The sequence below is a fragment of the Paramisgurnus dabryanus genome, chromosome 22 (assembly GCF_030506205.2).
Source record: "Paramisgurnus dabryanus chromosome 22, PD_genome_1.1, whole genome shotgun sequence".
NCBI lineage: Eukaryota > Metazoa > Chordata > Actinopteri > Cypriniformes > Cobitidae > Paramisgurnus > Paramisgurnus dabryanus.
In genome coordinates this window covers 4,917,527-4,944,427 of record NC_133358.1, presented here as the reverse complement: position 1 = coordinate 4,944,427, position 26,901 = coordinate 4,917,527, and the positions used below count along the sequence as shown (strand labels likewise).

Genomic DNA, 26,901 nt, shown 5'->3' with positions numbered 1-26,901 from the left:
TTAATACAATAATATTATATAAAATAGCTAGAGATTTAGGTTTAAATCTATAGTTATTAATATGGTAAAAATGCTAAATTAAAACATAATGAATTAAAAGGCAATCCAAGCAATGTATGTATCAAAATTTTATTTAAAAAAACATTTAATTGAAACAAACATATTTAAAACAAGATTTTAAACAATAATAAACATATAATCAAGTAACATAAAATAAAATCAACAAGTATAAACAAGTTTGGAGACCCCTGCTGTAACATATTTAACTCTGGCAAATAGAACACTGTTCCATAGTTTGAAGTTTTCAGTTTAAAGTCCATCATCGACTAAAAGGTAACATTTCACTGTGGTAAAAAGAACACTGGCCCATAGTTTTAAATATTCTACCTAAATTTCATTTAACACTAAAAATAAATGCATTAAACTGTGGCAGACAGACCACAGTGGCCTTTACTTTGAAGTCGTCCATTCGAACTCAATCAGGGACTGCATGAAGCTGTTCACATGGGGGTTAATGGCCACAGCTTTTCTCTGCACCAAGTTCCTTGTCTTTTTGCTTGCTCCTTGTCTGGATGTGCACTTTTTCCCATCTTTGGAATTAATTCTATCCAGAAACCTGTTAGAAATATCATAAACATTAAGTCAACAAATATAAGATAGAAAAAGATTCTTAAAAAATTAAACTCAGCCTTGAATTTACTCCTATTCTGAAACCTTTTGCTCTTATTCTACTGTTCCACACCTAATTTCACTAAAATACAGAAGATTCACTTACCGCTGAACAAACTCTTTCATCAATGGACAGCATCCACATGGATCCTGTCATGATTGAATGTCCTGAACAGAAAGTACAATTGTTACTGATTTGGACACAACTTTTTATTCTGAAAACAAAATCTTTTGTCAATAAAGTCCAGGGACACCTCTGCTAAATAAATACAATTATTAAATTTCTTATAACCAAAGTCTGAATATTTCTGTTTGTATATTTCTACATGGCAAACTAAGACAATTGTGTACATGTTGTGTATGGTCGTGTTACAGTGTTGTGTGTGAATGAGTGAATGAGTGTATACATGGGTATTTAAAGAAACTGTAGTGGTAAAGTGCAAACTTACCGAACATAATGTGCTTGGTGTGTGTCTGGTATCACACGTTGTGCCTCCACATCTGCCTTAACTCCTGAAAAGTGCAATGACACTCAGGTAAACTACAAATAAAAAGTCAGCCACATTCCTGTGTAATTTTGCATGTGACGTGAAAGCATTTAATATTGCAGTCGAAAAAATACATGACTTGTAACTGTACATCATGTACTTGCCTGGTGCCTTTAAAGATGATCCATCTTACCCAATCCAGCTTACAAGCAATGGTAAGACTGTAAAAAATACAAATGTTACAAAATCTGTTAGCCATAGAAATAAGTAGACATTGTGAAGGAAATGGTAAAAGAAAATTTAGTAACACTTTACTATAAGAGTTTATTCCTTAACATTTGGTAATGCCTTAGCTAATATGAACTAACAATGAACAATATATTTTACAACATTAATAATATTTGATAATGTTCATTGTGCAGAGACAAAGTGATTGATTTAAAAATGTATTAAGTGTTTAAATCTAATATCATGCTATGCTAACAAATAAAACATTACTGTAAGTGTTAAGTCAGTTGTAAAACAAATATATAAATATATAAATATTATATATAAATATTATATATATATATATATATATATATATATATATATATATATATATATATATATATATATATATATATATATATTAGTTGTTATATTATATATTATATCTAAATATCTAAATAAGTCTTTTTTTAATTATAACATCTTGTCTACAGAAAATCTCTGAAAATGTCTCGTTTAGTGCAGAAAATAGCGATTTATAGTGACAAGGTAAAAAGACTGTCCCTTTAATGTTTAACCCAGACCGGCTGCGGTGTAACACGCTATTTCACGCAAAGTTTTTTAAGTTAGTAGCTAGCTGCTCACTTTAAAGATAAACATGATCGCCTAAATCTGAGCAATCCTGGTGATGCCAGTTTCCTACACGATGTTATTATGGACTATTTTACATCCAGCGATGAAGGATCAGATGACAGAGACGAGAAGACAAAGGTACGTAAATGCGGAGCCCATTCTCTTTTCGTGCATTGATTTGATGTGTTTTGGAAACTTATATACAGCGTGTAATGCATCTGAAGTGGTGGAAACAATATGCCATAAAAATGTATTGGACAACTTACTGGACGTGTAAAACGCTTTAGAGAAGATATTCTCTGCTTTTGCTGATATACCGTAATATAATAACAACAACAATAAGCGCGGCAATCCCTTTCGTTCATCTGATATTAAGATGAGCCCAGGTCTGAATGATATTTGGTCGAAGTTAAAGCTGCGATGAGTTCGATGCATGTATCCAGTTAAATATGAGGTTTCTTGTTTTCACTTCTGTGGAGGAGTTCGGTATGCTGTGTACGGCGTGTCAAGTCCTGTCTGTTTACAACCACAGCCTTACCAAACAGTCGAACTTAATACTTTTCTCTGACGCTAACTGAACGGATGAAACGCCGAGATAAACGACCGTTATGCTGGGACCGCAAGACCGCGCTGGCGGGTTGTCTTTGTCCATTTCGTTAAAAATAGTTTCATTGTCACCACACTTTCATCACAATATAAACTCACCAAAACCCTCATAATTTAGTTAAAACAACCCTATATTCATTAAAAAAGGTGTAAAGCGAGTTAAAGCAGCGGTAGACATCTGTGTGTAACGTTAGCTTACTTTCTGAGGGAGATTGAAACTTTGTTGGCGACCGTTTTTTTCTCTCATTGCACGTTTAAAACAATATTGTGACAAACTATTGACAACATTCTTAAACTAAAAATTAAGTTTTCATGAAACAGAAATATTTCAAACTTACCGAACTGCCAGAAATCAATCATCCTCCTTCAGCTGCAGCCAGGAGTTGTGCTCTCTCTCCCTCTGTGTGATTTGACTCTGGCGCACTTTCTCTGATTATTGCAAGTACACCTGGCACATTACAGCAATGGCTACAGCAAGGTTACATCAAGACCAAAATATACTGTAAAATGTTCCCGCTCAAACAAATTTACCCAGAATGCATTATGAACTGCAGTACTGTACTGTAATGTATACATACAGTATAGTACCGTGGATTTTTACAGTAATGTACTGCTAAATCTACAGCGACATCTAACAGTGCAGTTACACCCCTAGTAAGTGGTATTTATTAATATTATTGTCATTATGGCTGTACTGTGGTTGTCACAGTGACACTAAATTGTGTTGCTTTTCAATATCAATATACAGCTACCTGTTTAGTTGCATAGTTCCGATAAAAGGTGTTTACATTTGAATTGATGTCGCTCTACATACGTCATCTGGTTTAATTGAAACGATTGGCTATGAGCTACGTACAGACGCATTTGATAGACATTCTTAGCGCCCAATAAACGGCTCTGGGCATTCGTAAACCACGCCTCAAATACGAGAAAATTTGCAAAATGGTTCTCTTTGCAAAATAATTCTCTATGAGACTGGTGTTAGCCAGGCTATGGATTTATTGCATTTTGCGGAAAAAAAATCAGTTTTTAATAAAACCTTTTTGAAAATCAAATTACGGATTTTAATTTTTTTATATTATTATAACCTGAAGATGATATGGGAAAGTTTGTAACAGAAAATAGTGGTTTTCATCTTGTCACTTTCTTGGTATAGAAAACACATTTTTACCGAAATTTATTGCGATTCTGTCATCATTTAATTACCCTCAAGTTGTTACAAACCTGTATAAATTCCTGTGCTGTATTGAACACAAAGGAAGATATTTGTAATCAAGCAGGAAGCAGGACCATTGACTTCCAAAGTAGGAAAAAAATAAGTCAATGGAAGTCAACGGAGCTCGAACATGGTTTGACTACAAACACTGCTCAAAATATATTTCTTTGATTTCAGCCGAACTAAGAAATGTATACAGGTTTGGTAAAAAATGAGGATAAGACCCAATTCCAAATCTATTTTACACCCCTACACCTACCCCTTGCCCTTTGAAACAGAGCAAAAATATTCCTAAGAAATGGGACACCATGCACTACTACACCCTTATATGATATCATATATCATACCCAGGTCTGTTCGCGATCGCTGTAGTGGACTAGCAATCTGAAGCACCAGAATTTTCCCCAGTGTGTTTTCCCCTATCAGATGGGGGAACAGGGACACATTCAGTCAGGGAAACTGGGAAAAGCTTGTGCTCTGAAGGTTCTATGTTGTTGTCCTATTGTGCAATTAGTAACACGGGATAAGGATTTTTGTGAACATTTCTTTTAATTACATGACCATAAATATGAACACAAGATTGAATGTAACATAAAACAAATGATTATTTGTCTTTTAAAAGTTTATTAATGCAAAAAAGACTTGAATTATACTCGCATGAGCAGCCATGTTGGACAATTTCTTACCCCTTAGTTTGAAGTGAGGTCCTGTAAAAACTTTGTTTGATGGGTTATTTGGTCTTTTACCCCTTCCCCATCCCCTCCAGCTAACAGCCTTAGCCCTTCACGGGAACGTGCTAAACAGAGGGGTAGGGGAAGTGTAGGGGTAAGGGGTAGAAATGGAATTGGGCATAATGATTCTGATAACAGAATTTTCATTTTTTGGTGAACAATCCCTTAAGCATTGCAGCAATTAGAATTCTGGTAACAAACATCCTTAAAATTCATGAATAATATAACTTATAAATATTATTTATTTTTGGGGAAAGAAGTTCTGTCACCCCAAAAAAGTAAACTTTCTCCAAAATAGAAAATATCTCTGTAAAACAGAGGTTTACACATTCAAATGCTTTGGGCTCAGATTTATTGAGGTGGATTTGTGTGACAAAAGAAACAGGCTTATGCCCCGGGACAAAAGGGATGGAGTGGATTGGCAGCAAGAGATTACAGCCACAAGACATTTACAAAAGAGCACAAGAAACCCTGCACATTCACACAAGAGGCAGGCAGAAGAAAGATTAGGCTCCATTCAGATTGCCTAAGACTCACGTTGAGGGCAAATTTAATCTGGGCGGACTGCATCTGGGCTCGGTGAGGTATGTCTTACAGTAACAAAAGCAGCCCTTATGAAGGAAATAGATGGAAAGTCACACCAAGACCTCTCATACAGCCCAGAAGTCATATGGCATTCAGTGATATACCAGCCAACTACCTCTGCCTGACCCGGTCCTAGCACACTCCAGTATGCTACAAGTGAAGCAAGATAACATCAACAAATGGGCCATTATGTTTAATAGCAATTTATGTTGCTTATTTCCTAGAGGTGCGCAAGTTGCGGGAAAGTAAAATGGATATTTTGCATTGCTGGTCATGAGGGAAGCTGCTCACTGTGGTTGAAATGTGGCAAATGTGTTGAGAATTGGATGAGCACTGTTAGCCGAGCGTTAAGCATGATTGACCTGAGAAGGGTTAGTCATACACTGGTTTTCCCCGTCCTCGTGAGGAAAAAAACTAACTCCTACGGACGTTTTCTGGCAAAACTGTAACCTAACAAAAATAGACTGATGCAAATAAACCGAAATGTATTCCAATTTTGCACAGCAAATGTGAGTCACACACCAACCACATTTTTACCAGTCACTAAAAACCACGAGAAAAGCTATGCATGGCTCTACACTGAGGGCACAGTAATTTAAATTAAAGGATCAGTCTGGGGTCAATACAAGTTAAGCTCTACTGAAGATACAAAACAATTATTCTTATCCAGGTTAAAACTTTGGAATTTGAAATTTTTTACAGTTTTAAAAGTACAAGTTATAGATTTAAATTCAAAGCTGATTGCAAATTGTGTTTGCATTGCCTTTTTGTGCAAACAGAAAGTGCGACATTATTTTTAAATAATTATTCTTAATGTTTAAAGAGCGTTTCCCATTCTTAAGACACATTACACACATACAATCGTCTTTCCTATTCATTACATATGCATTTTGGTCGATCGAATCACAATTGGACAACGCTAAATACAGGTGTAAATGAGTTGTAAAATGTATTGAGCTTGTCCACTTTCGACCACATCCAGATGGAAACGCATTCAACCGGATTGCTTTGTGGTGCATGAGGTCAAATGTGTTTGAGCAGCCACAAAAGACAATCTACACTCGGCTTATTGATCTAAACTAAATCCAGCTTTTCAATTTTATTTCAGTGACTAAATTTATTCAAATCTTTGCACAAGTATAAGAACGTGATATGTGGTATATGGGTTCGTGCACAATGTGCGTGATACAATTTTGTCTTTAGAAGAGTGCATGCATACTGTACGTGCACCGTGTGATTTTTGAAACCCTGCAAACATTGTAGGCATCGGTTGCGCATGAACCTAAAGGAGACTGTTATATGTAGCCCAGGAGATGCATTACATTTCGTTGCAATGTGCATGACGTCGAATAAGTCAAATAAACTATACTTTGCAAGGCTGTGCGTTCAGAAAAAATGACTATACTTTGGGCTTTAGGCACAGTGTACAGTATATAAAGCAAACTCCTCCCACAGATATTACTGAGCATTTAAGACTTATAACCAGAAGTTCATTCTTCTTAAACAGTAGACCCAAGTCCAGTTTACTGTTGAAAACTTTTCTGCACAAAAACAGAAAATTCATACAAAAAGGTACTAGCTTTATAACGCTGCTTTTAAACCTTTATACAAGCATATCTTCTTTGTAAGGTTATTTATTTATTTTATTTTCAGTTGCAATTGATAGCATATTACATATCCTAAAAGTATTTAGCATTAAATAACTATGACAAGTGTTGAAGGCACGAGAAGATCCCCGGTTCCTCTATAGAGAACAAAGGGCCCAATGGAGGGGGCTGCTGGGTCTTAGGTGTGGTAGCTATTGCTCAGTGGAGAACCCAGCTATTGTCCCCATGGGTCCCCTGACACCTACAGACAAATGCTCCTGTCAATCACACAACCTTTCATTCATTTAACACCAGCTGCTCTCATCCAAATAAAGCAAGAAAAATGATTTTGTGACAAAAGAAGAGAGTGCTGTAAATTTAAATATTTGCATTCAGATATATTGTGCCAGAGGGAACCAAAATCTGACCAAAACCTGTCAAACAATACCCTTTCAAAAAATGAATCGGCTGTGCATGGAAAATCATGGTATATACAGTCCATATGTTTCGCTTTCCTTGGTTGTCCATATTATAGTTATTTATTATACCAAGCAGGGACGTGCACAGGGGGGTTGCTCAGGTTGCCCGGGCAACTGCCCATATGCCCTTCTCGACTCAAGTTGCCCTTCCGAGGTGGAAATTTTTTTTTACTTTTACTTCGTTTACACTATGCAGCGTTCCTTCGTTACTGTATTTTAATTAATTACGAAATTTGTATTTTATTTTTAAATTGCTATCTTGTGTTTCTGGCGCATTCGCGAATTAATGACTCGTTTGAGTCGATTCCTTACAAAGTTTTGCAAATAAACGAGTCTTTTGAATCGATTCTTTACAAAGCGAATGGGCCAAACGTTTAAATTGGTTCGCGAATCAGTTTGAATGAATTGTTCAGATCGCTGCAAAAACGGAATCGTCCGAAGCTGTTTTACTCGTAACCTATGTTGTAGAAACACGCAGAATATAACAATTTTTGGGTGACGTGGAAATGAATTTACCAATCTTTTAACTAAAAGCAAAACTTCACACATGTACCCACGCGACCTGTTCGTCGTCAGACACAGTTAAACGCGTGCAACCTCCAGAAGCATTGTAGCACAGATTGAAGAAAATCCATCGATGATTGACATCTGATTCGCTGTATACTGTACTGTATATGATGTAAGTGATTCTCACAAAACACACGTGACATGACAACGTAAGAAAACATGAGTTTTGTCTAAAATCATTTTTATGTAAGTGTAAACTGTCAATGTCCTCAGACCATCTTAGGAGATTTCTAACTTTATACATATGCAAAACTGTTGTCAGCTTACTTGTCTGATATCAGCTATAAGCTACATCGTCATTGAGACTAGAGTTAATTTGTTAATTTGAAATGCTTGTCTATTCTGTGTTTGTATTCTTTTTTCTGTACTGTTTGTGTATGTTGCAGTTTTACACATACTGTATCCTTCATAAGTTTTCTTCTGTTTGTTGTGGAGTCAAGAAATGTCTAAACATTAAAAGATGAACATGAGACAAAAGTACAGAATCTGTCACATTATTTTTTTTTAATGGTCACTTAGCTGTGTCCTGATTGTTTACACATGAAAAGCATAAAATGTGTAGGATCAGTTTGATTCACGTATGTGCATTTGTGTACAACATACATAAGTCAGCATTTAATGCTGTTGTTCTTTGTTGTTAAAGCATGTATGTGTTGAAACATAAACAAAGGTTAATAAAATGTGACATTCTAAACTTCTGACATACTGATACTTATCTTACCAATTTCTGGTCTCCACAGCAAACAGAAAAATCTTGTCTTTACAGTTCTGATACTTATGGAGGGCACTGTATTGTGTGTGTGTGTGTGTGTGTGTGTGTGTGTTTGCGCGTGTATATCTAGATTTATTTTTTCATGAGTAACTAGTAACTCGCTACTTGAGTATTATTTTTATTGCATACTTTTTACTTCTACTTGAGTAATTATTTATTTAGTTACTTGTACTTTTACTTGAGTAAAGTTTTTGGCTACTCTTTCCACCTCTGTTAAAATCTTCATGAATCTAGGCTGAGTTTGCCACGTTTAAGCCTAAATAATCAGACAAATAGCAGCTAGCTACAGCTTGCAGACAAGCAGCCTAGGCTACAATTTTTTTGGTAGGCATTAGGCATGCTGATTTTAATAAAGACCCTGTTATTCTCAATCCTTCATATAGGCCGTGTTTAAAAAAATATTTAGGGGGGTGTGCCCTTTATTTAGGTCAGAGCAACTGCCCCTAAAAATTCCTGTGCACGTCCCTGATACCAAGGTATGCTGTTAGGGGATTTAAAGAATTGCTTTGTTTACAGTGTATAGCAGTGTACTTATAGCAATAAAATAAACACTAAAAAGTGATACTAAACTCGATGGAAAAGCTAACCAACCCAAACTAAACTAAACCGTGGGGTACTATGCAATGGAAAAGCGCCATTAGAAACATAGAATAGACATAGAAAAAAACATTCTGCTAAATATGTTTTTGCCTACAAAAAGGACAAGATCAAGGTGATGCATTGAAGTATTAAAATATGTGACTCAGGAAAAAACAGATGAACTAAAAAGCACGGACCCTCCACAGATATTTAGGAAACATAAATCTGCCAAAATCCTGTCTAAAAACTGCCATGAGAAATTGATTTCCCATTTGTATTTCTGAACTTCATGTGTAGGCTTAAAACATAACACAACATTACTATAACACACATGCACAAGCAATGTGTGTGTTATCGACAGTGTCTACCACATCTATTTCTGTGTCTGGTAAAATATTTACAGTCGCATTCAAACTTTATCAGTGATTTAAAAAGACATGCTTAAATCTAAAAATACTGCACATGAAAGATTCATATCGATATGATTCCATGTGATTCTTCAGCACCAGTGCACAACAGGCTCTCTCTTTCCATTGGTCAGTTGTACAGTTGACATAACATTTGCACTGAAATGGTTTCCAGAGTGATGATGTCCTAAGGGTTAGGTGGGGAAAAGGAGGCTTTGGCCAGCTGAGTTGTTTTCAAATGGGAGTTGCTGTGGGATTTAAGTTTACAGGGCGATAGCCCAGACTGCTGAAAACAGTTCGTCCTAAAATGCCGGAGCCATCATTGTAACAGAGCAGCCCACACCCTTCATGTTAAAACAAAAGTCGTACATTTGACAGGGAGTTTCAAACAGGAAAGAGAGGACATATCAAGAGTGGAAATTAACTAATGATCACATGAATTGAGTAATTTGAATGATCCACAGCATATGCAAGTGAAATTCGCATGCTGAAACACTGCATTGGTGTTATTCCCACATAAACTTCATTCACGTCTTTTTTAAAGCATATGGCTGAGGATATTTTTACTACTGTATAAATCTTATACATTGTTTGTCTGCTGCTTTTTGTTTGTTTGTTTTTAATGACCTCATGAAAAGCACATTGGTCGACGCGAATTGAAATTAATTGTGCTATATAAATAAATTGTCATTGTCATAAACAGGCCCTGTGCCCAGAGCACATGGAGAAATGCTGCGTTTCCTCTGTCAGTCGATGGATGTATGCTGCTCTCTTCTCTCACACTGTAAACGGTTCATTCAAGCGTTAGGCTTGAGTGATTTACATGTTAAGTCAATGCAAAGACGTGATAGACATAAGACTTTAAAGGTACATTCACATTATAAGCAACTAGAAGTAGCAGAGCGACGCAATCTCATTGATTTCAATGGAAGCTCAGCGGCATCCGGCAACACGAGCGACAGTGACCATTGACGGCTGGATGGGCGTGTCCAGTCGCGCATCAAAGTTGAGAATTTTTTAACTTTATGCAAATTATCAGCGGCATTCGGGAGAGACTATCAAAGAAAACAAAGCAGTGGAGTTCACGTCATCCGCCTCTCATCAGTTACTGGAGTAGACGTTACTCATTTGTTTATGACAACCAGATATAGAAACGCCTCTTTTGAAAGAGATGAGCGACACACAGCGACCAGAGTCATATAATAACAGAGTTACGAAACGCTTTGATCTCGCCGTCGCGCGGTCACGTGATTCATGTAACGTTCTACAGTTCCAAACCAAGCAGGGCTGTCAATCTGTTTGCATAGGTTTTGAGCTATTTTAGGTAAATATAAGCTTGTAATGGGAATTGATCACTATACTTACTATGTTTATAACGTTTTTTTACTAGGGAGTGATGGAAATACAGTAAATCAGTTATAAACAGTTAATTGTGACCCAAACATAACTGTGGTTATCTATACCAACTACAGCAACACAGTTTATCTTTTATTTTTGTAGAAAAATATGGCTATATAAATGGCTATCAATCTGCTAAAAACATAATTCCTACACTTTTACTATATTAAAATTACAAAAAAAGATCGCCAACGCGGTTATTTGTAACAGTCAAGCATAACAGAAACACACTAAATTCATATTTGATTGTATTTATAGTACACATTAAATGTTCATATAATTATACATGATTTTCGAGGATACATCACTCGTATTACTTAACAAACACAAGAAACACATAGCAGCATTGTGAAGCAGTGCGACTTTCTTATAAGGCATTTAGCTTGTCGCTGTTGCCCCCTAGTGTTACTCGTAATATATAAAAAAGATAAGTATAAAGTAGATGGCCACCAGTAATAAAATATTAAACCATTAAATCTATATTATTCACACATTATACACAACTCATTAAAATATAACATTTTTACTAGTTATTATTAACGATAATCATTACCTACAGCAGAGTTCATAAAATATCACTGTTGACTATATTAATGAAATGTCCGAAAATGTAAAGAGAAACGGTAATTTCATCGATTTACCAGCAGGTGCCATTGAAATGAATGGGCTTCAGTGCTGCGTTTGGAACTATGCGTCACTACCGGTCACTACATGAAACGCTGTTACTTCCGCATTCCATTCTTACAACGGACGTCTATGTGAGTGTCGTAACTCTATTATTATACGACTCTGACAGCGACAAAGTCCCCTATAATGTAAAAATACCATAGGAGTTTCAGGCATTTGACATGCAAGTTAAAATATCTTAACTTTGCCGGTTATTGGTGCCACATTAACCAATCAGGAGCTTGCTTTAGAAGTGATGTGATTACAACGTAGTGAGCTTAGGCAGAAATTCTCTGAATGATTCATTTTGTGCTGTATGTGAACACAAGGAGCTGTAGTATTCATGTTTGAACTTTAACAGAAACAGGAATAAAATTCATATTGCTTGGAAAAAAGTAAGTTGTAAAAAAACGGATGAAAATCATGATTCCCTGTTGTCCGAATTAGTCAGTGTCAATTCAGTTACTGTCAAACTCAGTAAGGTAACAGAGTCATACATGACTGTCAAAACTATTATTATAAAACGGGCAGTTCTGGTTCTTCATTCTGATTGGTTGAAACGCATTCTAAGCCGTGATAAAATACCCCGGTAAACCCACGGTTCAGACCGCATTACAGGAGTATCACAGCGCCACTGTTGCTGCATACTGATTTATGAAAATAAACACCACAGTCTTTAATCATATTTTTAATTTGTATACAATTGCACAATTAAAGCGATATCCAGATAAATTTCAATAAATATTGTTGAGTCATCTCATCAATAAAGATAAAACTCTCCCTGAGGAGTTTCTACCTCAAATTCATATTTCCGCTATCCACTGGGTGGCGATCTTACCCAACTTAAACACTGAATCATTGACTTAAAACTAAAAACAGCGTGTTTTGATCAGGCTCTGAATCTGATCCCTTACATAAGTTATTCACATAAATGGAATTATCTCCCCTTTTAGCTAAAAAATTTGAGAGGTGATAAGAGAACAAATGAAGGTAGGACGAAACAGTTTTTTTGTTTGTTTAATGTTTGAAAGTGGATGGTCTGTTCTTTCATTTGATATTTTATGTTTATTTAAAGAAGATAATTTTTCTGCAAGGCATTAAACTACAACTGGGTGGCAACTTAAAAAAAAACACAGCTGACGGGAAAAGAGTCAAGCATGCTTCCAAGCATATTTGATCATCACTTCAACAGTTGCACGATATCAATGTTAATGTATGAATTGGATGAATGCTGGTTTATAAAATAAACACTACAGTCTTAAATCATATTTTCATTGTGTTTTTGCAGCGTCTGTGTTGGTTGGGAACTGCGCTCTGTTTCAGTCACACTTGATTCTGAGGAACTACTTTGTTTGGAGGAAGAGTAGTATTTGTACTAATATAATTACAACTTATTTGGGTTTTATTTTATAAAATCCCGCTAACGTTATGCATATGAAGTAACCGTTTTATAAACGCAATAACACCCGCGAAGCAGTGGGGTTACAGTGCATTTTATAACAGATAAGGGGGCTTCACGTTGTGCCTAACAACGCCCCTTAGCTTTTATAAAATGCACTGGTAACCCACTGCTTCTTGGGGCTTATTGCTTTACTCTACCATGGACATTATGACTTTGAACTTTCGGTAGGTTAATTTTCGTGGAGCCAGACCGGTCAATGAAGTTTAAATGCCCACTGTACCGATTATCTTGGTGTCATCATCAGATAACAAATAAAAGGAGCCGCGGGTCAAATTAGTTGTGAGGCCACATAGGTTTCTTTCTGGTGCGTGTAGGCTGCTGACTGCACAAACGTCAGTGCCCTTTACATTTGGGTCCAGTCGTGTTCCAAAAAATTGCCACTGTCGGGTCGGACTCTGGTCTAATTCTGTCAGGCTTTTCTCTGGTAGGGTCTTTCTTTTAGATTTTTTTTATGCATGTTGGGTCGGGTAAAAAGTGATTCAGGTCATTTCCGGTCGGGTACATTTCTTCGGTCCAGAAAAGACCTCTCTAATTCCAAGAGTATCTGCAGATTCCAGCTAGCTTGTATAGAAAAGAGCAATGTGAACCCTTCAAGAGAAAAACTCAAAGGTTTAAATTGACATGACTAAATGATATTAAATAAAAATAATAATAAAGATAGTAATCATTTTATTATAACTAATAAAAATGCATTGGACATGTGCCTATAGGTAAATCCACCATCTAACATAGGTTTCAGTTTTTCAAAATTCTCTGCCACCATAAAGGCAAATATCACCCATCTGAAATATCAGGATTCTCTTAGGACAGTGGAGTAGTTCATGGGTAAAAGCAAGACTGAGATTAACTTTACAAGCTGTCCAACGGTCACCTCTGGGGCATTGTGCAGAGAGATCCCAAGATTTACTTTAATTTACTGTCTGTTGTGTTATACAGTGCTGTAATCGGTTGCTTTTTGTAACATCTGATGAAGCTGAAGCTCTGTCACGAGGATGGCGTTGAGGTCAAGTCAGAAAACTCAGGAAAAAGTGATGTTGGAAAGCTGAACACACGTGAGTTTTTGTTTCTAGGGGAAAACCAAGGAACAAGGTCTGTGGATAAACTTGGTTCATCTTTTCCACAATGTTAAAAAAACTTCTCTGCACCTCTGTCTGTTTTATCAAAATACACTGTCTATCCAGACAGTTTCTGATCCGCTTTCAAGTCATGCTTATGCAATCAGAACCAGAGCCAGTCAATGCTGGATTACACATCCATCCAGCGACCTTACAGCTGCATAAAACCCTGCATCACAAGCTGAACTCCTGAATTCATTACATCACAGAATCATACTACAGTTATTATCAAATTTTTTCACATTAACTCAAGTATGGTTTCACTACCTTTTCAACTACAGCGTAAACAAATGCAACAGTCAAATGGCATGATGACAGTTTGCTTGCATGTGTGGTGTACTTAATGAAATGATCATGTTCTGTTCATAAAAGAAACACTTGCGTATTAGCTGATTTATACCGGTTGGGTATAATTACACTACAGCGAAATCTCTATCTGAAGGCAGAGCTTTTCTGTGTGTGAAAGCAATCTTCATAACTTCTATAATTTCTATGGTGAATTTGATATTTAATCAATAATTCATTCATCTACTGCTGTCACATAAATACTCTATGGGAAACCTGCACTTTGCCTGCTACTCTGAGGTCCCTCCGAGGATTACCAAGACTTAATCAAGCCAGGCGAATGAATCAATCAGTCAATCAGCAGACGTGACCCGCTTCAACAAAACAAATGCTTACTTTAGGATCTCACCCTCCGACACAGGCTGATGATCTAGTTAAATCCAGTTCTTTGGGCACCTTTTGGGAAGTCCCATCAATCTTCAGTTAATGTAATGTTGGAGTGCAGACTGTGATCTTGGCATGTGTTCTTTTTAGCTTGAAGATCATAAGGTGGTATTCATTCTCTGTATACCCTAATATTTTTTTAACAGTATAGTATTTTACATGTTGTTAGCCAATATTACAGTCGATTCTGAACCAATTTTGTCAGTACCAAAATATACCAACAGCCTTATCACACCATAATGTAGCTTAGTATTTTTTACTTTTTTCAGTCAATATTAATATATATATTAAGTATTATAAAAAACATGTCCACTCTTCTCTATATTTTAATACTATTAAAAGTTAACAACTAATGTGCAAAAGGCCTGACCAATAACTGGCTATAGGACAAAGGATTTGGCAAGATGCAGTTTTGTGATTTCTGCGGAGAGTAACTGTTGATGGTTCCGGAGCAGTCCCAGATTGATAGCCAGATGGTCCCACCAGCTAAAACCATCATGTGCCACTCATGCTGGGTGGGGGTTTCTTAAGCTTGAGTGACTGATTAAAAATCAGCCTTTAATCTAGATGCATGGAAAAGTGAATCAGTGTGGGCACAGCCTGAGCTCCCATGCTGGACACTGCCAGATCAGTTGGTCTGTCTTTATGTGAAATGATAGGATGGAGGAGCAGGTAAACTAACCATGTATTAACACAGAATCACTGATCTGAATTATCCATAGCAGGTGCATTTGGAGGTGTAGTTGTATTGCACTGTTATAATTCAAATCAAATCAGAGCTCAAGAAAGCTGCAATGCATTAGCAAAATGAAGTGCAGTATTACAGTTTTTCTTCTCTTCCTTTTACAAGACACTAATAAAGTTTTCTGCATGCAACAGAGCCAACACACTTTAGATTAAACCATTACATCTGGCAATACACATTTTCAAACTAGAGTAGAGGAGATACAATGAGAAAGTTTATAGCAAGATCATGAGTTGTACAAATCTATATATTTTCAAATGTAGCTAGTCGGTGCATGGTCTAAACAACTTGATTAATCAGTCTTAAGAAAGCATTATGGTTTGGGTTCACCTGAAACAGCCACATTTCTTTGGGGGCAGAATGCACATTATAGCATGTATGTTTTATTTTAAAACAGTTAGACATAATGCAACAGAAATCGAAAGGAAGTGTCAAAAGTTCAACTATTATTAAGTTGACAAGCAGCACTTGCTCCGGGATTCCCAAGATAACATGCAGTGCAACAGCCAAAGCTGCTGGTCTGAATTTTCATGGATTGATTTTTATATCAGTTTCAGGAGGATTAGGACAATACACAAGCAAGACTTATTGAGTATACATGGGAAAAAGATGGGAAAATAAAAATCTTTATCTTTTTTTTTAGTACTTAGATCATGTATGTTGCCAAATAACATAAGGTAGGCTTACCTTGTGTCAAAAAAGAAAAAATATATAATTTCACAATTTAGTTTTACTCTATAAAACATCATATTTATATGAAACTTGATGAGTTTTGCATCAAATTGATTTTTGTTACACTTTCAATAGAGTGCTTTGAAAAGCAGAAGAAAGCGAAGCGTTTTCCATGCGTTTTAGATGTTAATGGACCTTAATGCAAGAATCCTTCCAATAAGTGGTCGGGATTCAGGACACAATCAACTTGGGCATAAAGCGGCGGGGACATCTTTATGCGAGTGGGGTTGCATAAGTACTGGCAGCCTAAGGACAGCAACCTTCAACCCGGTGGCATGACAACCGGGAATTCTCCCAGTCCTACCTATGGCCAATCCGGGCCTGTTAAGGTTAAAGTAAAAAGATTAGACATGGAAGATATTCATTGGGCTGTACCTAACAATTATTTTTATAATTTATAATATATATATAGATATAGATAGATAGAGAGATAGATAGATAGAGAGATAGATAGATAGAGAGATAGATAGATAGAGAGATAGATAGATAGAGAGATAGATAGATAGATAGAGAGATAGATAGATAGAGAGATAGATAGATAGAGAGATAGATAGATAGAGAGATAGATAGAGAGAGAGATAGATAGAGAGAGAGATAGATAGAGAGATAGATAGAGAGAGAGATAGATAGAGAGAGAGATAGATAGATAGAGAGAGAGATAGATAGAGAGAGAGATAGAGAGATAGAGAGATAGAGAGAGAGAGAGAGAGAGAGAGAGAGAGAGAGAGAGAGAGAGAGAGAGAGAGAGAGAGAGAGAGAGAGAGAGAGAGAGAGAGAGAGAGAGAGAGAGAGAGAGAGAGAGAGAGAGAGAGATAGATAGATAGATAGATAGATAGATAGATAGATAGATAGATAGATAGATAGATAGATAGATAGATAGATAGATAGATAGATAGATAGATAGATATTTTAGGCATTTTCCATGATGATTACGGCATTTTCCATGATGATTACGGTCATAATTTCATGTATGAGCCAGTGTGAGGATAAAATTAAGAAGTGTCCTGATACATCATATATGAAGATATATTGAATCATTTCATGTTGTTCCTCGGGGGTGACGGGTCTTCAGTGCGCAAATATAAAAGCACAGAGACATACCAGTATCTCTACAGTGGGACAGTCAGTCGAGAGTTTAATACATGGAATATACAAAGACATCTTGTTTTTAAACTTTTCAGGTGATGGTTTAAAATGCCACAACTGTCCCTGGTGTGAGTTTTTTTTTAAATGGCAAATTCAAACTCATTCAATGGACTCTATGCACAGCAGCGCTTGACGTGTTTCCGGTGATATCTCAGGATGCTGGACTACTTCCGCCAGTCATAGAGCGCTATGATATTAAGAACCGTCGGTTGCCCAAACAGCCAAAATAACACAGCAAATTTTGTTGATGCTTGTTTACTTTACATAGAAATAACTTATACTCCACACTTAATACCATAATGACATTTAAACGTATGAAAGTATATTTTTAAAGACGGGAGGACCGAACTTCTAGCCACCACTGCTCTGTCATAGCATTTACAGCAACTCACTGGAAAGCATGCCAACTTCTACACTGCTACCCTGTATCTGCATTACCAATACTTTTAGATAAAAATTGCACTGATAACAGCGCTATTCATCTCATCTGTTGTTGATATACAAATTTGGTATGATTGTTATTATCAGTACTAGCGAAGATAACATCTTTGGTTATACAAGCTAAACAGTAGAAACTCATATTTTCGATATTTATGTATTCTTTATTAATAACAAATGCAAAAGACAAATGGAAAATTAATATCAATGACAACAAGAATAACTTCAGAGAAAGAAAAAAACACACACACACAACAAACTAAATACACGGGATAACAAATAATGGGAAAAATATTTCTACAACAGACTTTACAATAGTTAAGCCTTTTTTCTTTGTTCTTTAGATTCTCAAATGTGTCAGGATAACTCAAAAATAACCAAGTAAAAATGTTTTGACAATCGTTGTGTATATGAATCTCTTATTTTACACTTTAAGATTACTTTAACATACTTTACCATTACAAAGACGTAATATATTACCAGCGTGATTAGCCTGCTGTTCGAATCGTAAAAATAGCACAATGTAAGCTCTGCTAGTACAGGCTAGCTGAACATATCTTAATTATTATACAGAGACGACACATAAAACTTGTAACCTTTCTCGAGTTTGCACATCTGGACAATTCTTCACAAATCACAGGTTGTAACTTTGGGTAAATTCAGCAAACAACCGAGTACATTTTAGCGATTCTGCCGTCAATCCGCTTTAAATATCCCGTACCGGAAACTGAATAGCAGCCTTGAGTCAAACGCGGAAGTTAAGCGTGCATAGAGTCCATTCCCTTCCGTTCAAAATAATTTGCATACATCCAGCCTCTCACTTCCAACTGGAAGTAAATTGCAGCAGTGTTCGCGAAGTTCAAGGAATAATGGCGAGTCCCATTCCGAGGTGTGCTCTTCTGTAAAATTTTGGTCTGTCCGTGTTCTCAAGACGGCAAAGTTTACGTTCTTTTGAGTGGCAGCAAAGGGAGCCAATCAGCATCAAGTGCTTGCATTTCATAATGAGGTTGCCAGTTAAGCCCGAAGGGACGCCAGTAGGTGCAAAACCACACGTTTAAAATCCCCAACCCTAATATAGCTTTCTGAAAGAGGTTCTGAGGAAGCTCCTAACGCATTACAGACCCAACCAAAAAATTTTGTCTACATGCCACATCACAGAACAAGAATAAAATACCCTGTTCAATCATTCTATATCACTTTAACCAGTGTTCCTTTGCGCATTTGCTTCCATCATTGTTCTTCAGGGTTGCCAGATCCAAATAACAAAATCAGCTCAATGGCCATTCAAAATTAGTCCAAAAGCATCCTAATGATTATTCCCAGCCCAAATAACAACAACTAATGAACCATATCCTTCCATCACTAGCCAGCAGAAAAACGTCAACCTGCTGAAACAGTTTTAAAGAAGCTCAATTCAGCCGAAAGGCTGCAGACCTGGCAACGCTCCGCTGGTTGCGCGGTGAGAAGAAGAAGTGCCTGACTTTGAGCTTGCAGCTCGCATTGTATGAAGATAGAGTGCTTGACTTTGAGCATGCGGCCGGTGCTGTATGAAGAAACTGCGCCTGACATTAATTATAAATGCACAGCTGCCGCTGCATGAAGCGGACGTGCGTCCACGCTGTACGACAGTGGTGCAGGAACAAGTGACATGACAGACAGAAACTGTCTATAAGGATACAGTATAAGCACCAGAGCAGTGCCAAGTCATGCCACATGTTCAAATCTCATACTAAGTCAAAATGTAAATTAATAAAGACAAGAGTGAAAGCAGTAAATCCCCCATTCCTAAATTCAGCATCGCCACAAAACCTCATCCCCCTGACCTTGGCAGGGAACATGTGCCCAGAAGTTTGAGGCTTAAAAAAAATGAAACAATCCCTCTAAGCCTTTAAGAGGCACTGGAATCTGTCAGAGCGTTCCTGAAAGGCTGTGCGCGACGCTCCGTATGTAACGTAAGGCTTCAGAAGAGGCCAAACACGAAGACTCTGAATGGTTCAACTACAGTAACCAGGTAACCTGCAAAACAGTGCCCAAGATTTCAATCCAAACCAGCTCCAGAGTCCTGAATGAGCAACTCAGGAAATGACATAATGAAAGACTTTGAGTATACGACAGCAGAGGAAAGAAAAAAAGAGCAATGTAACGTACAGGCATCCCTCAGGTACAGTTTTGCAATAAGCAGTAATGCCAACAAGTAAACAATGGCTTTGCAAAACAAAGAACAAACAAAGTTTTCTACTCATGCCTGCGCCGTATTCCTTGAAAACGTATTCCAACGCCAGAACACACAGACTGAATCAAATTTTTGGACCATTTCGGGACCAAACACATTTCTGGACCAGATGTTGGACCAATCACATTTTTGGACCAAACACATTCTACTGTGTGACTGACAACAGAAATGCATCCCAAGCAACCTCAACAATACACTCTCATATTTTCAGCAACAGCTCTGGACTACTATATAGTTTTTAGGGGTGAAATAACCCAGCAATTATGTTTTATTACCTTAGTATGAGCCGTTTTATCTACTGTACATACACTGCGGGTCCCCTTACATGAAAGTCGCCATTTTGCAACGCCATGTTTCTACAGTAGCCCTAAACAGACAAATTGCGCTTTGAAAAACAACATGTTTTTCCTGTGGTGGCCACTGTAACTCCACTATGCGTTATGAAAGGAAGGGGTGAGTGGTGGAGTGAGCAATTTGCAATCTCATCGCTAGATGCCACTTAAATCGACACACTGCACCCTTAAGAAAACATTCAATGTAGTCAAACTATGCCTGAAGAACAAAACAAGCATACAGAGAACCACCATTATCGTAACCATCTAATATCATCCTTCAATGACCTCAAGGGTCCTTCACGTTGGAAAAAAAAGCGGTCTAAGTGAAAAACAGACTTGTTTGAGCCAAATTCTTCTTTTTCTTGACAGCGCTCCGGCCTGGTCTCAGCGGAGGATGAAGTCATATGGAGAAGAGGGCTGGGCCTACAGAAATATGTTTGCTATTACAGTTTAGGGTCCCCCCTCCTCTGTTGTCCCACCCAAACCTAAAGCAGCTGGGCCGCCTCGTGACCCACATGATTAAAAGCAGTTGGGGCCCTCGGTGAGATATGGCGAGTGGAATGCAGCGACTGAATGTGTGTGTGCAGCTTAAAGTGTTGCGTCGGGAAATGTTTCGATCCAAAAAAGGACGTACATTCCCACACCTGCGTCACACCTGATGCATGTCATTACATCAGTCTTTGTAATTCCCTTTGCAAAACAGACCAGAAAAGCATATCATACTGGACAGATGGAAGAACAATATTTAAGCAAATATTTTAAGGGTGCACTAAATGTCACAAGACCACCAGAATGATTCTAGGAAACACTCTTCACATAATTCAGACCACATCACAGGAACAGGAAATGAGGAACAAAAATGCTGATTGAATGCGAGAGGAAAGCAAACAGTCCCAACACACACAAAGATCAACCCACGCAGCTTTAACGCACTCCCTGGTGACCCAATACACTTAAACTGAATGCTTTTAAATCAGCTAATTCAGGAAGGAATTTAGGGAGGAATGTGTACGTCATTACCTGTAAGGGGGAGCGATCCATGAATTATAAAGGAGTCACAGAGATACACTGCTGAATCCCATTCCGAATAAATGCCAAGTCAGGAATCACAGTACTATTTTCAAACCCCAAAGTATTAAGCTTTGGTGGTGTGTGTAACCCATCTAACTCAGTTTGTGCTACAAACATAAATTATGCCAGAAATAATGCAACTTGAGGAGAGGTCTGTAATTATGACAAAGAACGCAAGTAGCATTTTTGTAATACATGGCGGACCAGGTTGGACACACCGCTATCCCACTCGTGCTGCATGACAGCTGACCTGCCAGACCACAGCATGCCACAATAGCGGCAACAAAACTGCAGCCAGCTGATTATGAGTGAGAGACTCGTTCAGACATGATTGTGGTGACATCAGTGCCCCCAGCATGATGGGACAGTCAGGTGGCTTTCAGACAGTAAACAGATCATGCCACTGCAATTTTTGCCCTCCTGTGCAGCCAAGCTTGCACACACACACACCCCATTTGTGTAAGATTGGGCAGTTTGGCAGTGAACTCAGAAACTCTGACTTTACGCTCCACTCTGAGCTCTTCGGGTCTCTTGGCCGATGACCACACCCCAGGCCAGCTGGACCCAATAAAGAGGCTATTATATACTGCTCTATTCAATCTTTATATGCTTATCCCTCTCTCATAATACATTTCATTTCTATTGCATTCTGTATATCATTGTATTGTTCATTGTTTCTGTGTGTGTTAGACAAGGTCAAGCGGTTCACAGACAGGAAATACTATAGCACTGAGAGCTCATCTCTGGCATGCATGAACAAAAGCAACACAGATCATGCAGTATCACGTGTGAATGAGGTTTGCTAACCAGACAAATCAAAAACACAATGTCATCTTATATGAACCTCAGATTTTACTTGTAACAGAGCAAATGCCATGTTTTCAATAAGCTATAAAATGTGAGCGTTTAAAATTAAACCAGCTTCACGTCTCGTGTGGTTTGTATCTGATGTTTTAAACAAATTTCACAGAGCAGATGTTTAATTATTTCTCAGAAACTCACTGTGATTGAAACAGCCACTTACTTGCAAAACATGCAATGATTTTTGGAAAAAAAATCAACAAAAACAACCACCACATTTTACCTGGAATAAAAAGAACTAGCTTAGGAGTATCATTTCAGTACCATTATAGTTTCATGCACCACAGTAAAATGGTTACGCAGCAAAGCAATGAATCATGTTTTACATAACCTTGCAATCTGTACTGAATGTAATTAGTTAAATAAGCCAGAAACCACGAAATAAAACAACACATCATTCTACTATCTGTCTTCACTGCATGCAAAAACAAACACAGTGCGACTAGTGATGCGCTGAAAAGAAAATACTGGGCAAACCAATATCGATTCTGGATGCACTGAAATCTTTAAAAAAATAATTGAATACGAGTGAGACTACAAACCAATAACTACAAACAAATAAAATAATCAAAACTCTTAAAATATTGTGAATTTTCTTTATTTAGTTATATGCAACGTAATCAAGTGTAACAGCTTTCATATAAAATAAAAATGGCTCTAATAAAGTAATAGAAACAATACAGTTCATTATGTAAGGTGTTTACATTTAGTCATTCAGCAGACGCTTTTGTCCAAAGCAATTCGAGCAACACAAGAACAGCAGTACATAAGTGCACTAGTGGCGCTTTTCCATTGCATAGTATCCCACCATTTAGTTTGGTTTGGGTCAGTTTACTTTTGGGGCTTTTCCACTGGATGCAGGTACCCGATTTTTTTTTTGTACGACCTCGGTTGGGGTTCCAAGTGACCCGAGCTGATACCAAAACTTGACGTGAAAACACTGTAGATCACTGATTGGCAAGGCCGCCTTAATGCAAGGGCTTACCTGGGCTGAAGCCCAGGGGCCTCTCAAGTTCAGGGGCCTCCCAAGTTCACGTTCATATTGTTTTGTAACTCGTCAGGTTATCTGTCAATCACTCTAACTGCACGTTGCTGATTAGGGCTGGGAAATACGTCGACGCAAAATATACTTTTTTATTTTGAAATTTCAAGAGCAATCACCATATATTGAAATGTTTACATTCAGATATGTAAATCAACATGTATAAATTGCTATTAGTTAATTAATGGGGAGATAATCGATAATCGAATCGAATCGAAGTCGAATCGGACTGATAAAATGAATCGTTAGATTAATCGATGCATCGAAAAAAGAATCGCTAGATTAATCGTTTAAAAAATAATCGTTTATCCCAGCCCTACTGCTGATTGGTCCGTGGTAACTTACCGTGAAATAAAATATCAGACGTAACAGATTTTTCTATTCCGCGAATGTGAGCGTTGTCAACGTAGCATTCCGACTGAGTGTGACAGAGAAACGGGAAATAATCCACCAACAAATGAAAGAGTAATTTCTGAAATTTCATAATAAGCACTGAGGTGCAGGTCTCTCTCTCTTTCGCGCGTGCCCGTTTGCTCTCTCTGTGCTCGTGCTTTCTCTGGCATGCAGAAGTCTCTCCAACTGTGCGCAAGATACTGTACCACTAAATAAAGAAATGAGTAACCGAACATATTAATGTTGTTCGTTGTTATAAAGTTTAAGTTTACTCCCGTTTATATCAGTGACGCGTGCGCAGCTGTTGCGATGTAGTTTGACGCGATGTTAGCTCACAGTACATACATCTGTTGGTTTAGAAAGACGACTCAATGGTAAATGTGCAAGTCAAAGCGCGACAAGACCATCTCTAATGATCATCCCCTGATCGCACCATTCATATTTACAATGTCCTTATCTAAAGATCTTATATACATGTATGTTCCCTGTTTGTTTTGTGCATATTTATACGTGTTCGTTTTACATGCATAGTATGCATAAATACTAAATACAATGCATACTATATCTTCAATAGCTTACAAAATAAATAACTGATTAAAAAACAAGATTCTGTCTATAAGACTTATCTTTTGTTAACATTAATGCATTTTTCACTTAAAAACTAACTTTAACTTCTTATATTTTTAAAACTGTGCTGCATTTAGTTAGTGAGTGGCAATTTTCTGCAAATTTGTATATTCCAAAAACTATATAAACATAAAGCTTATAAACATACTCTCACACATTTTGGTTTTATTTTCACCACAAGTTGCTGTGTGTGGTTGTTAAATAAAGTGTCTTGTGTTTATGCTCAAGTGGGCTCAGTGATATGTTAATAATGATATTATGGTGTTTTCTGGGTCAAAGAGGGAAAACTCATTGTTGTATGTATTTAAAGAAACGAATGCATTTTGTGATGTAGATTATATTACACTTTTTTTAATGAGACTATAAATTGAGGGTATGGGGGGCCTCCAAAACCTCTCAGCCCCAGGGCCTCACATTAGGTTAAGGCGGCCCTGCTGATTGGTCTGAGAGAATCATCACTATCAGCGTCATCGCTATAATGTAAAAGATTAGCTTTACCTTCGTGCTAGCTTGGGCTAGCTATAAGTTCCCAAACTCCCTTTTAGCAATGAAAAACATCCACAGATTGAGAATCAAGAACACCATACCAGTTTTTTTCCAGACTTGCAGTTTGTGCATATAACACATTCGCGATGCTCACGTCCGCATATATGCTTAAATGCAACTTAAATGATGCTCAGCGGAGCACATCGACTGACGCCACCAGTGTTTGTACAGAAACTGTCATGTAACACAAAGGTAGTGATAAATGCGATGTGCAAACATCTATTTGTGGTAGCCAATTTTAATTTTGTTGCGGACTGAGAAAAAAATGAATGTATAGGTATGTAGCATTCCAAAAACGCTTTTATTATGAAATCTGAGAAGCGGTTCACCATTTATATTTTTGGACATTTTTAGATCTTTCAGAAGAAAAGATTTTCGGCGGCCAAAATTTCGGTGCATCCATAAGTCTGACCACTGTAGTATAAATCAAGAATTACAAAACAAATACATTAACAAATAAAACGGTTTTAAGTTTTGCATGCCAGAACTACCCTTGGTTGTACATTTCATGTAGGCAGATGTTTTTATCCAAAGCGACTTACAAAGATTAGGAAACCAAAAAGCGTTTTGTCCTACGGAGGCAATAATACAAGAAGTGCTTATACCAAGTTCGAAGTTATACTACGGTAACCATGTTTTGATTCTGTATAACCATTGATTGCACTGTCCAAAAACATCACACCTGTTTTGTAAGTACACCATACCTGACCAAATTGTAATAAAATACAAACTGTATGCATGGTGACTGTAAATGGTTTCTTCTGCCATTACTGTAGCTGTATTGAAGAGTGTTTTTACTGCAAAAGGAGTGAGTATTGTTATTGCTGTGCATCACCAGTGCTCTCGTCCTATGGCCTTCATGCTACATTTGTACCACGAGCTGTTGCCATGGCAACCCTCTCTTCTTTGACCTGTGTTTGTGATGTGTATATTAAGAGGGGACGAAATAAAGAAGCATAGTCATAAAGTCAACCCCTCCCATATTGGGCTGGACACATTTGTTTAGCCCCACCCCCTCCTGCCTGCATTGCACCAAAAAACCTGTGTCGTTTCACATGAGACATCTCGAATACGGGCTGGCTCCCTTCTGCTTCACATTCAGACCGCGTGAAACCCAACATACCAGCAGAAAACCACACAAAATGATTGGCATTTCCTCTGTTTACGTCACTTAAAATAGAGGAACAGATTGCTTTTGACAGAATATCCACAATAAAAGATGCTGTAATCTTCATTGTCAGCAGGTTTACAGTAATACATAAACACAAACTCCTGGTTTTACAGACAGGGCTTAAGGCTAGTCCTAGACTAAAACACAAGTTTGAGCCCTCTCAACTGAAAATAACTTGCACTGACAGATCTTAATTTTTTGTTTATTAAAAAAAGTTATTTAACTAAGGTCTAATCCTGGCTTTAGCAAAGCCTTGTCTGTGAAACCAGGCCAAACTGTGTTAAGCTGAGGCTGAAAAAAGTACCATTTTGGACATGTACCATGGTAATATCATGGTAATCTTTGATATACCATGAATTGTCAATATCATACAGTAATAGTGCTATCACTGTAACATTGCACTACAATTTAGTTATTGTATTGAAAATCCAGCCGTTTCATGTTAGCACTACTGTAATAAAATATGCTAAGAATATTTCTACTGCATTAGCAGATTGATTTTTTATTTTACAACATAGAGTATGATAATGTGCTGCTCTGTCAATGTGAATACAAGAATCAGAGCCAATTAACTGCACAATCTTTCAATATTTTATACACTTTACAAATCTGAAACAGATCAGTTGATCAAATCATGTTTATTTAAATATTTAGTGTCTACAG

At 37.3% G+C, this 26,901-nt stretch overlaps 1 protein-coding gene and 1 long non-coding RNA gene across 2 annotated transcripts in view; both read right to left on the bottom strand.

Annotated features, from left to right (window-relative positions):
• The window catches only part of arhgap21a (Rho GTPase activating protein 21a), a 108,959-nt gene that overhangs the window by 64,766 nt on the left and 17,292 nt on the right, over positions 1–26,901 (bottom strand). The window lies entirely within an intron of this gene.
• LOC141281407 (uncharacterized) lies at positions 360–3,242 on the bottom strand. The gene is made up of 5 exons (XR_012335692.1): positions 2,945–3,242; positions 1,322–1,378; positions 1,119–1,182; positions 776–837; positions 360–616 (listed from the first exon to the last, which is right to left on the bottom strand). It is a non-coding gene; the product is annotated as an uncharacterized lncRNA (long non-coding RNA).